The following is a 12,356-nucleotide window of genomic DNA, read 5'->3' as shown; positions in this document are numbered from 1 at the left end:
CCTATTACATATTTCTAACACACGCACACATCCCCAGGAAGCCGCCTGTAACAACTGTCTAACTCTCAGGTACCTATTTACTGCTAGGTGAACAGGTACATCAGGCGAAAGAAAGTGTCCATGTGAGTTTGCCTCTACCGGGAATCTAACCCGGTGTCTTATTAGGACTACGACCCCCGAACGCTGTCCACTCAGCCGCGAGGGCCCCTTGTGCGTACTCACCTAGTTGTGTTTGCGGGGGTTGAGCTCTGGCTCTTTGGTCCCGCCTCTCAACTGTCAATCAACCGGTGTGCAGACTCCTGAGCCTATTGGGCTCTTATCATATCTATATTTGAAACTGTGTATGGAGTCTGTGTGTGTGTGTGTGTGTGTTTGTGTGTATGTGTGCGTGCGTGCGTGCTTGCGTGCGTGCGTGCGTGCGTGGGTGGGTGGGTATATGAATACCTGACAGCGGCCGTGTCAGCACGAGCGTATGTATGTACCTGGAACATACCTGCGGAGTGCTTCGAGAGTTCTCCTCCCCCCCCCCCCTCCAGGCCACCCCTGAGGCCAGGCCATGTGCGTGCGTATACGCCGGTCTGATAGCGACGGCGTGCGGTGTCCACGGGAAATAGGGCCAACCCCAACAGTGTTATTGATCAGAGGCGAGGTTGTCTGATGAGTGGTTGACCTAGAGAACTCCACGGGCAAGAGAAAGGCAGAAATGAGGCAGGAAAATTGACAGATGTTCAAAGATGAAGTTGAACAGCCTCGTAGATTGCTTTGTCCACCTTCTTTTGTTCACCACCACTATACCCACCACCACCACCACACCCACCACTACATCACCACCATTACTACACCCACCACCACCACCAGCAGCAGCAGCAGCAACACCACCACCATCACCACCACCACTAGCACCACCACAACCACTACACCACCACCACCACTACTACACCCACCACCAGCACTATACCACCATCCCCACCACCTCTACACCCACCACTACACCCACCACCTCTACACCCACCACCACCACCACCACTACACCCACCACCTCTACACCCACACCACCATCAGCACTACCACCACCACCACCACCAGCACATACAAGTACTGGTAGACTACTTAACCAGTAAGTACTAGTTAATCAACACATAACTACCACCAAGGAGCTCCAGCCTGCTCCTTGAGACAACCATCAGCCTCCCAGTTCCATAAAGACACGACAAAAGGAAAATGTATTTTATCACATTCATCAAAACAACAAAAAATATAATTTAACACCCAAAAAATTTCAAAGATTGACATTAAAAAAAATCACGAAAAATAAAATAATTACCGAAATTATGAAGAGATTTTGAAACTTTAGCTTCGTCGTGGTGTTAAGATATTTCAATATATATTATTTATCATACTTTCGAATTCATTTTGCAATGTATGTAAATAGAAGTTGTTTGGGAGTTCTGGTCTTCTGTTGCATGTGTTCCTTCCTCTTCTTCCTCCTCCTTCTCCTTATTCTTCTCCTTATTCCTCTCCTTCTTATTTTTATTCTCAATCCACATTTCATGGATTATAATACGCTGTAGTAAGTCGATAGTCGTCGGAGAGGTCAACTACCACCTCTAGGTCGTCCTCTAATGCCCCGGGTCATCCAAGGAGAGAGAGAGAGAGAGAGAGAGAGAGAGAGAGAGAGAGAGAGAGAGAGAGAGAGAGAGAGAGAGAGAGAGAGACAGAGACAGAGAGAGAGAGAGAGAGAGAGAGAGAGAGAGACAGGGAGAGAGAGACAGAGACAGAGAGAGAGAGAGAGAGAGAGAGAGAGAGAGAGAGAGAGAGAGAGAGAGAGAGAGAGAGAGAGAGAGAGAGACAGAGAGACAGAGACAGAGACAGAGAGAGAGAGAGAGAGAGAGAGAGAGAGAGAGAGAGAGAGAGAGAGAGAGAGAGAGAGAGAGAGAGACAGAGAGACAGAGACAGAGACAGAGACAGAGAGAGAGAGAGAGAGAGAGAGAGAGAGAGAGAGAGAGAGAGAGAGAGAGAGAGAGACAGAGAGACAGAGAGACAGAGAGACAGAGACAGAGACAGAGAGAGAGAGAGAGAGAGAGAGAGAGAGAGAGAGAGAGAGAGAGAGAGAGAGAGAGAGAGAGAGAGAGAGAGAGACAGAGACAGAGACAGAGAGAGAGAGAGAGAGAGAGAGAGAGAGAGACAGGGAGAGAGAGACAGAGACAGAGAGAGAGAGAGAGAGAGAGAGAGAGAGAGAGAGAGAGAGAGAGAGAGAGAGAGAGAGAGAGAGAGACAGAGAGACAGAGACAGAGACAGAGACAGAGAGAGAGAGAGAGAGAGAGAGAGAGAGAGAGAGAGAGAGAGAGAGAGAGAGAGAGAGAGAGACAGAGAGACAGAGACAGAGACAGAGAGAGAGAGAGAGAGAGAGAGAGAGAGAGAGAGAGAGAGAGAGAGAGAGAGAGAGAGAGAGAGAGAGAGAGACAGACAGACAGAGATCAAACACACAACACCCCATAGAACTGCCAGAAACAAAACAATACAAGACAAACACAGAACAAGTTCGAACAGAATTGAAGCCGGATTCCTTAACTGGTTTACGAGACAATGAGGCGGACCCGACACATGGATATAAACGAGTGAGGTCGTTAAGCGGGAAGATTGACGTCGTCTGGGCCGCTGGTGGGTCGTTTCAGCGCCCCACCAATACCGCAAAGTCCAAGATGGCGTCACAGGACTTGGACTTCTTGGGCTTGGACTTTCACGTGATGAGTTTCACTTGCGGTAACGGTTATCAGGGTAGATGCTTACCAAGGTTGTGTGTGTGTGTGTGTGTGTGTGTGTGTGTGTGTGTGTGTGTGTGTGTGTGTGTGTGTGTGTGTGTGTGTGTGTGTGTGTTTGTGTGTGTGTGTGGTTCTCTGATTCTTTCTCTGTGTGCCGAGTCATTATTTGCTATTTCTTAAACCTACCGTTCCTTCCCTTTCCCTCCCACTCCTTCCCCCCCCCTCCCTTCTTTCATTCCGTCATTCTCTCATTCAATCATTCCTTCCTTTGAGTGTCCCTTTCTTATTTATTTATTTAATGAACTCAACTCTCCATTATCAGTAACAGTAAAACAGTCATTAAACTCGTGGAAAATTAAACGCCATTATTATACAGTTAGTGGCCAGTCGATCAGGCATTAAGTCAGCGAGACAGTTGATTGGACAGATAAAAAAAATCCACTTATATAGCAAATCTTCCAGTCAATAAATTAAGACAATCACCTAAAGGCCATATGAGCCTTCCGGCCAGTCACACCTCGAGTCTACAGTCAATTAGTCAGCAAGCCAGTCAACCAGTCAACCAGTCAACCAGTCAACCAGTCAACCGAGTCTGGACCAGGATTCACGAAGCAGTTACGTAAGTACTTACGAACGTGTACGTCTTTCCTCAATCATTGACGGCTTTGGTTACATTTATTAAACAGTTTACAAGCACGAAAACTTGCCAATCAACTGTTGTTATTGTTATAAACAGCCTCCTGGTGCTTCGGAGCTCATTAACTGCTTAATAATAGTAAACAAAGCCGCCAAAGATTACGTAAAGATATACAGGTTCGTAAGTGCTTGGGTAACTGCTTCGTGAATCTGGGTCCTGGTTTTTAGTCATTCAAACAGGTCAACCAACTAGGTCAATACCTCCCTCCTCCTCAACCATGCATCTTCCTGTACCTATGACCCATTCTCCAGTTAGGTCACCACACTCCCACCGACAGGACTGCTTCGCTCATCATCTTGAACCGGTTTTGGTATTCGGAGCGAACCGACCAGGTCACCTCTAATTGACTTTTCGTTTCGTTAGAGAAGCGCAGTGGGGCAGATTGTTACTCACCTAGTTGTGCCTGCAGGATCGAGCATTGACTCTTGGATCCCGCCTTTCGAGCATCGGTTGTTTACAGCAATGACTCCTGTCCCATTTCCCTATCATACCTGGTTTTAAAATTATGAATAGTATTTGCTTCTACAACCTGTTCCTGAAGTGCATTCCATTTTCCCACTACTCTCACGCTAAAAGAAAACTTCCTAACATCTCTGTGACTCATCTGAGCTTCTAGCTTCCATCCATGTCCCCTCGTTCTGTGTGTGTGTGTGTGTGTATGTGTGTGTGTGTGTGTGTGTGTGTGTGTGTGTGTGTGTATACACTACCTCTGGCTGGAATAAGGGGACTCTTAGCCTCGGAGAAAAGCACACATAACGCATTAGAGGGGATTTTTAGGTCCCCCTCTGCAATATATATATTTATTCTGCTGGGGCCAAATAATGAGGTGGGTTCGGTCACACTCAGACATTACTTCAAGTGCCTATAACTCAACCCGCAGGGCATCCCTGAGCCTATAATTGGGTGAGCCAGGGCTTGTGTGCAACTGGTATGATTAGCGGGCGGAGAAATTAACGTGTCCTAAAAACCACCGGATAGTTTAACTTAACTCTCACTTACTCACAAAAGAGGAGGAAAATGCTAGGGTAATTTGCTCATTAGGTTTTGAGTTGTGAGGCTTTTTAATGAGGGAGGAATCAACGACAATTGTTGTGAGTGGTGACGAGATTCAGATTAGATGGTGATGTAAGATGTCTCTCTCTCTCTCTTCTCTCTCTCTTCTCTCTTCTCTCTTCTCTCTCTCTCTCTCTCTCTCTCTCTCTCTCTGTCTCTCTCTGTCTCTCTCTCTCTCTCTCTCTCTCTCTCTCTCTCTCTCTCTCTCTCTCTCTCTCTCTTCTCTCTCTCTTCTCTCTCTCTCTCTCTCTCTCTCTCTCTCTCTCTCTCTCTCTCTCTCTCTCTCTCTCTCTCTCTCTCTCTCTCTCTCTCTCTCTCTCTCTCCTGTTGCTGGGAAACTGGTGACTCCTCCTGTTGCGACTCACTTGAGCAGCAACAGGTCATGCAACAGGTAGAAGAACAGATGACGTCCCAACATAGTGTGTGACACAACTCCATGAACATGAACAAACATGAACAAGAACAGGGTCACAGTGCCCTGCTGACATTAGCTGCATGTGTCACAGCATGGGAGGTCACACCATGGGAGGTGACAGCATGGGAGGTCACACCATGGGAGGTCACACCATGGGAGGTCATACCATGGGAGGTGACAGTATAGAAGAAAGGAAGCATTTCAGATGTCTTGACCCGGGTTGTATTCTTGAGAATGTCTTCAGGTAGACACTGCCACCATTCTCGCTCCAGCGGGAGCTGACACGGCTTCAGTATGTAGTGTGTGTGTGTGTGTGTGTGTGTGTGTGTGTGTGTGTGTGTGTGTCTGTGTGTGTGTGTGTGTGTGTGTGTGTGTGTGTGTGTGTGTGTGTGTGTGTACGCACCAACACATTACACAAACCACACATTAATATCAACGTCTACAGCATATACATAACTATATAATATCCGGATAGCCTTGAGAAACCTACACAAGAAACCCCCCCCCTCACATAAGAAGCCGGTATACAACATATTCGTCTCAGACAAGAAGCCCGTATTCAACATACGTCAGACTCGCCCATCAATATGCAGCTCAGGAATGGTGTTTTCATCTGAAGAAGCGAACAGCTAAAACAAGAAAGGAATGAGTTACAGTGGAATGCTCATAGAACTGAACCCCAGCACACTGGCGCATACTGACTGATCAATATAGATTAAGCCACACAAAAGGTGACATGAGCATGATATAATGCGTTGTAGAGACATGATCGTGACATTCAAAGTAACCACACAGACGTTAGGAAATGTTTTTTATCACAATGAGAGTTGTAAAGAAATTGAAGAGAAAGGAAGGAGATAATTTTGAAGCCATTAAGCTGCGTGTCTAACCATAAGGGTGAGATGCCTCCATACACTAACCGAAAGTTGGGACTGAGGGGCTGAAGCTCAACCCAGGATACACATCTAGATGAAAACATCTAGGCGAGTGAGCACAGAGAACCTGCAAGAAATGAATATTCTGAAGAATAACATAACAAACGGATACTAGAGATTAACTCCAGCAAATGTAGAGCAATGAAACTTGCTTCTGGGAAGAGGAAGCCACACATTAAGCACCATATAGGAGAGAAAACACTCCAAGACCCGGACAGACGCGAAAAAAGACTTGTGCGTTGCCATCACCTCAAGCCAACCGCCTCCTTTAACCACCCCATCAAGATCATATAAGCATCCATCTTAGGGACCCACACAACTGCCAGTTACCTCAAAAACCTGTTACAACAACGAGGAAATAACCTACAGACACACACACAAGATGGGTCTCAGTTTATTTCCCACGAGTCTCCAACAGATATTTGCTTCTATCCTGAAGATCGCAACCTTCACTCTACACCAACACTACTGTTAGAGAAAAAGGCAGAGACAGGAAACTCAAATTTACAGACCAGAATCACTGCTATATATATATTCTAACGGCTGGCAGATTAATACAAAAAACACCAATCCACCTTGAGAGTATATGGCTGATCACGATTTAGTTTTAGAGAACGAAGGGTATGGCTTATTTAGAGGGACATGACAGAGGCTTACGAGTGATTTAGAGGCTTATGATAAGGTAACGGATGTCTGTCTACCTTGACAGAGGCTTATGATAAGGTAACGGATGTCTATCTAATTTAACAGAGGCTTATGATAAGGTAACGGATGTCTATCTACCTTAACAGAGGCTTATGATAAGGTAACGGATGTCTATCTACCTTAACAGAGGCTTATGATAAGGTAACGGATGTCTATCTAATTTAACAGAGGCTTATGATAAGGTAACGGATGTCTATCTACCTTAACAGAGGCTGACGGTAGTATGATGGGTGTAAGGTAAGATTGAGAATTATGGATGGACTGCATATTCTTAGGCCAGCCAGAAGCGCTTGGTACAGTACCACACTGACTGGGACGTTCTGGAGGCTACTCTGGTGGAGTTGTAAACAGGTGTGGAGGCTACAATGTGGAGGCTACAATGTGGAGGCTACAGTGTGGAGGCTACAATGTGGAGGCTACAGTGTGGAGGCTACTGCAGTGAATAGAGCCTCACGTGATCAATAGGACGCACAAAACAGTAACAAGATATCAGGATAGCAGTAACAAGTTATCAATATAACACAAACACGATATCAATAATGGGGCGGTGATGAGGTAAGGTAATTATCAGGAGACAGTGCAAAGCCAATATGACTATATAACACTTAGATAAGGATTTGGATCAGGATAAGGATTTGGGACGAGATGGCGGGAAAGGAATGGTGTGCCCAATCACTTGGATGGACGGGGATTGAACGCCGACCTGTATGAAGCGAGAAAGTCGCTCTACCGTCCAGCCCAAGTGGTTGGGCGATGGGGTTGATGAGACATGGGGGGGGGGGGGGGAGGCTCCCCATAGGCTAGTTGGTCTCCCCATTCTTATATCACGACCCATGAAGAGAGGAATCAAGGAATTTACATATAAGCACTATTAGACCCATGTGATTGGATCCTATTAATATTCAAACTCATATACCTGTATTTACCTTTCATCTGAAACAATCTCGTGATCCAATGGCTATTATGTAACCCAGTAATTTGTTCCATAAACCAGCAGCCCTATTTCCAAACCGGTATTTATCCAGTAATTACCCTGTATTTACACGGTAATTACCCAGTATTTACCCAGGTAGATTGTAAACAGTCTTCGTGGAGATGTCGGGTTCGTCACATCAATGTATGCGGGGTCAGGCTAAGCTTGTGAAATGAATACTGATTATTATTAAAAAAAAAGAAAAACATATGAAGAGCTTTTGAATGTCACAAGTGATCTGACAAATAACAATGAGAGTTCAACCAAACTACATGCAAGGTAATTGGGTTGGATCGGGTTCGAAGGACCAAATAGTATCATATTTTTTTGTTAAGCTAAACTGCATGCTAAATCTTTTGCCAGAAAGGTAAATATAGAGGATAATATCAGGCAAAAATGTTACATTAAGTTAATGTTACATTTGTTAGCGAGCTAACGTTCTAACACCGGGTGGGACTCCTAACACCTAACACCGGGTGGGACCGTAGAGAAGGCTTCAACTTCATTCAAGAATTCAAACGTAAATATGACCAATTCTCAGCCATGCTTAATTTACTTAGTATGTTTGGCGTTCCCACAGCACGAGGTGGGGACGGGGCCAGACCCCAGCAGCTAGGCGCCAGAGAGCTATAGATCTCTCACCAACTGGTAGATGACAGGTATAATTGAGAGGCGAGTGAGTATACTCCCATATAACACGGGCCGCGAAAGGCGGCCTCGCTTGGAATCCCCAAAAGGCTCCATGCTGTCCGCTGTGGTGCGTGTGTGTATTCACCTAGTTGTGCTTGCGGGGGTTGAGCTCTGGCTCTTTGGTCCCGCCTCTCAACTGTTTCTAACTACTACTTTTTTTTCTCCTCCATACACACACAAACACACACACACCCAAGAAGCGGCTCGTAACAGCTGTCTAACTCCCAGGTACCTATTTACTGCTAGGTGAACAGGTGCATCAGGGTTATGGAAACTCTGCCCATCTGTCTCCGCCGGGTGCGGGGATCGAATCCGGGTCCCTAGGTCCACGAGTATTGAGCTTTGTCCACTCAGCCACCCAGCTCCCCCCCCGTGTGTGTATGTGGGGGGGGGGGTGGAAGGGGGGGGATGGTGAAACGACTCTTGCTACCACCCTTTTGTTTTCACTTTACTTCAGTTTCATACGGAACAAAGCCTCAGGAACAACGAAGAAACATTTGACCAGCCGCCGGCTTTCTGTCCCTCTTCGAGGCCACTAGAGCTGGTGGCCCTCAGGTAAAATCAGGTAAAAATATTGTTTGGTTATGGGGTCCCTCTCTCTCTCTCTCTCTCTCTCTCTCTCTCTCTCTCTCTCTCTCTCTCTCTCTCTCTCCCCTGACTGACTCACAGGTAAATCATCTTCCAAGGTAGTCTAACCTTTACTTCTAGTCAGTATTCCTGTGTCGTCCTCCCATGCCTGGGTTCCATAAGCCATTACGATGCTCTGAGCAGCGTCCAGCATCCATAAAGCACTCATCTCTACTGCTCTCTCTCTCTCTCTCTCTCTCTCTCTCTCTCTCTCTCTCTCTCTCTCTCTCTCTCTCTCTCTCTCTCTCTCTCTCTCTCTCTCTTTCAACTGGCTATACCTTCCTCGGTCACACACAGGCTCCTTAATCATTAATGGTCTCCCGAGGTGAGTATAGCATCCATTAACAATAGCAAGCCGTCTCCAGCATCTCCAGCATCATCACTACTGTCATCTCCGTCACCACCATCTTCTGCCACCACAACCACCATAATAGGGTTCTACAATCATTTCCACAATCACCACTAGAACAGTCACTGTCTTCAATAACCACCACTGCCATAACAACACACTACCACCAGCTAAAAAGCACCATCAACCACAAACATTGCAACCCACTAGCAGCTTCAACCACAACACCAACCAGCCTCCATCAACCACAACCACTACCAATTAAAATCAGAATCTACCACCATCATCACCACCACAACCTCATCATCACCACCAACAATGACCACTACACCACAGCAACCACCATCGCACCATTAACCACAACACTACTACCACAATCACCATCACAGAAGTCACCACCTTCACCACGATGCTCCCTATAATCACCACAGCAACCACAGACAATCAACTACCACCCCCCTACAAGCATTTACTACCATCTTCACCACCACCATCGCAAGAAACCACCACCAACACCACGAAGAAGAAGAAGAAGCTGTGGAAGCCATCTCCATCCTCAACTCATATTCCACAAAGAAATCCACCAGCATAGATAAATTATAACGAAACAGGTACATCATGGCTTGCAGGCGGAGCAGGAAGCCACCACAATCCCTCCACCACCACCACAATCACTCCAAAACCACCACAATCCCTCCACTGACATCACCACCACCTTAACATCAGGCTATTGACTGAATCTGCAAAATCATTCTAAAAAAATCCACTCCGTCACGATTTCATGTAAAGGACTTAACCAGCTTCCTGTATCGAAATTATACCTGTTTTCGATTCTATAAATTCTGCTGTTGAGGATTTGTTTGTAAAACGTTGAACCCCGTGAAGAACAGGGTGCTGTTGAAGAACAGGGTGCTGTTGAAAAACAGAGTGCTGTTGAAGAACAGGGTGCTGTTGAAGAACAGGGTGACAGTGATGGGTAAGCACTTGTAGGCAAGAGACTCCCGCCGCCACTACTCCCACTTTTTAAAAGCCTTAAAACACAATGTTATCAGTCGTGTTTTTCTTCCACGTCAGTAAGACTTAGCTAATACCCAGTCAGTGTTTTTTGGTACAGGAATCTGAGAGTGAGAGGCACAGTGTAAGAGGTGAGAGGGAGAGAGAGATACGTAGAAAGGAGAGAATAAGAGAGAGTGAGAGTGAGAGAGATATTTAGAAAGGAGAAAGTAAAATAGAGAGTGAAAGGGCGAGGGAAAACGAGAAAGGGAGCAAGTGAGAGAGGTAGAGAGAGTGAAAAAGAAATGAGAGTGAGAGAGAACAAAAAAATATAACACACACACAAGAACAAGCTACCCCAAGACATTGTACACAAAAAAAATAACTAAAAAAACAACAAAAAATCACATCTTAGAGAAAAATCCAGTCAGCTTAAACAGAACAGTCATTAAAACCAGTTATCAAAATTAATAACAGTGTAAGGGAGAGGAAAAAAGGGCAAATCACATGAACTTTTCCCCCCTCAAAAGATCACTACAACAGCTAAAATAACCCCAACAGAGACGAAGCAAGGTTATCGGGTCTCCAAGGAAAGCAACCACCAGACACTCTAGCCGGATGAGATCGTGCCCCCAGAGCCAATGCATAATCAACCAATGATCACAAGCAATCATCGTTAATTGACACTGACATCCCAATCCTGTTTAGTGTGAGAGGAGGAGGAGTAGACGACCTAGAGCAGTAATGGTGGTGGGTGGGGGGGGGGGGGGGGGGGGGGGATGATGATTCCTGTTGCGTCATTGATGCTCATACAGGTTATTGATGATCATACTGGATATGGGTAATCATGAAGGCTATCTACACACAGATTAACAATTATCACAAAATGCTATTCACAGGCGATTGGATAATTAATAATACCCCTCTATGTATCACAGCGGGTATTAATGATTACAAACTATGAATTTAATATCATACGTGTTTCTGTATAATGTAGTTTAACATTAACGAGGGGGAACCAGCCCTCAGAACTGTGTTATATTCCTCTCCTTCACTATAACAGTCTGTCTTCAGTCTTAGTTATCTTGCAAAGTCTGCTTTGTTCTTCTCGGGTCCTCGCTTGTATTAATTACAGACCCGACTTGGTTTATTTTTAGTACTAGTCGGTACGGAGGCCTGGTCGACGACCGGGCCGCGGGGACGCTAAGCCCCGGAAGCACCTCAAGGAAGCATCTCAAGGTAGTCTCGTGACAAGCCTACAACTGTATGCTTGGAAGATTATTTTAAGAGTTCTTGAGACAATTTGACTCATCAGTGACTTGTCAACAATGCCATGATTCCTGACCCTCTGATTTCTTCCTTGATGTCTTTGTGTTTAATTACATATTTAAGGCAAGATGACCAGACCACACACTAGAATGTGAAGGGACGACGACGTTTCGGTCCGTCCTGGACAATTCTCAAGTCGATGGTGAATTGTGTCTCAAGTCGACAATCGACTTGAGAATGGTCCAGGACGGACCGAAACGTCGTCGTCCCTTCACCTTCTAGTGTGTGGTCTGGTCATCATACTTTAGCCACGTTATTGTGACTCATCGCCTGCATATTTAAGGCAAGTTAAATATCAGCAGAAGGTTCCCAATTGCACAATTGCACGAGCCTTATGAACTACAAGCACTGAATGACAGCTTGTAAATCTCCTCTTGTCCAAAGAGAAGAAAATGGAAAACACAGGTTTATCAGATAACCACAAACATATCCAACACACACACAACACAACGTTCAGGTCATCAGGTCATGGGAAAAATACATAGCTGAACAAGAAGGCAGTGAGCAGAGAAGTGTCAAAACGTTAAAAAGAAAAGGAAAGAAAAAAGAGGGAAAGAGATTCTGAAGAATGACAAGGAAGTTAAGAGTGACACTTAGATATTCAACCAGATTTGGAGCCTTCTTTTGTGGATGTTATATATATATATATATATATATATATATATATATATATATATATATATATATATATATATATATATATATATATATATATATATATATATATATATATATATATATATATATGCCTCGCCTTCGTATCCGAATGCTTGACCCCAAGAATCCGGTTACGGAAATTGGTAATCCGGTTACGGTATCGTATATTCC

This window comes from Procambarus clarkii, chromosome 80 (assembly GCF_040958095.1).
Source record: "Procambarus clarkii isolate CNS0578487 chromosome 80, FALCON_Pclarkii_2.0, whole genome shotgun sequence".
Lineage (NCBI taxonomy): Eukaryota > Metazoa > Arthropoda > Malacostraca > Decapoda > Cambaridae > Procambarus > Procambarus clarkii.
The sequence above is the reverse complement of the archived record's forward strand: the minus strand, read 5'-3'. Positions refer to the sequence as shown.